This window comes from Lupinus angustifolius, chromosome LG01 (genome assembly GCF_001865875.1).
Source record: "Lupinus angustifolius cultivar Tanjil chromosome LG01, LupAngTanjil_v1.0, whole genome shotgun sequence".
Taxonomy (NCBI): Eukaryota; Viridiplantae; Streptophyta; class Magnoliopsida; order Fabales; family Fabaceae; genus Lupinus; species Lupinus angustifolius.
This window is the reverse complement of record NC_032009.1, coordinates 24,462,982-24,464,126: the sequence shown is the minus strand read 5'-3', so window position 1 is coordinate 24,464,126 and position 1,145 is coordinate 24,462,982.

Here is a 1,145-nt window from a genome sequence, read left to right as displayed (position 1 = left end):
CCTCTTCCTCATCCTCATCCTATCCTCGTCCTCGAATTCCTCATCCTATCCTCGTCGTAATCCTATCCTCATCCACCTGCTCATCCTATCCTCATCCTCCTCCGGCTAATTCTCATCCTCATCCTATCCTCCTCCTCATCCTCATCCTCCTCCTCCAATTCCTCATCCTATCCTCATCCTCATCCTATCCTCGTCTTTATCCTATCCTCGTCCTCCTCCTCCTCCTCATCCTCCTCATCGTATCCTCCTCCACAACCTCATCCTATCCTCATCCTCATCCTATCCTCATCCTCATCCTATCCTCATCTTGATCCTAACCTCGTCCTTATCCTAGCCTTATCCTCATGCCCATCCTCATCCTACCCTCCTCTTCATCTGCATCCTCTTCATCATCCTCTTCCTATCCTCTTCCTATCCTCTTCCTCATCCTCCTCCTCCAATTCCTCAGCCTATCCACATCCTCATCTTATACTCGTCCTCATCCTATCCTCATCCTCATCCTATCCTCTTCCTCATCCTCATCCTATCCTCTTCCTCATCCTCATCCTATCCTCTTCCTCATCCTCATCCTATCCTCTTCCTCATCCTCATCCTATCCTCTTCCTCATCCTCATCCTATCCTCTTCCTCATCCTCATCCTATCCTCTTCCTCATCCTCATCCTATCCTCTTCCTCATCCTCATCCTATCCTCTTCCTCATCCTCATCCTATCCTCTTCCTCATCCTCATCCTATCCTCATCCTCATCTTCATCATATCCTCTTCCTCATACTCATCTCCATCCTCCTCCTATCCTAATCCTCATCCTCATCCACATCCTCATGCTCATCCTCAGCCTCATCTTCGCCCTCGCCCTCATCCAATCCTCATCCTCATCCTATCCTCTTCCTCATCCTCATACTCTTCCTCATCCTACCCTCCTCTTCATCCTCATCCTCTTCCTCAACCAATCTTCGTACTCTCCTATCCTCTTCCTCATCCTCATCCTCTCTTGTTCCTCATCCTCATCCTATCCTCTTCCTCATCCTCGTCCCCATCCTCATTCCGATCCTAATCCTCATCCTCATCCTCATCTTCGTCCTCACCATCATCCATCCTATCCTCATCCTCATCCTCATCCTCATCCTCATCCTCATCCTCATCCTC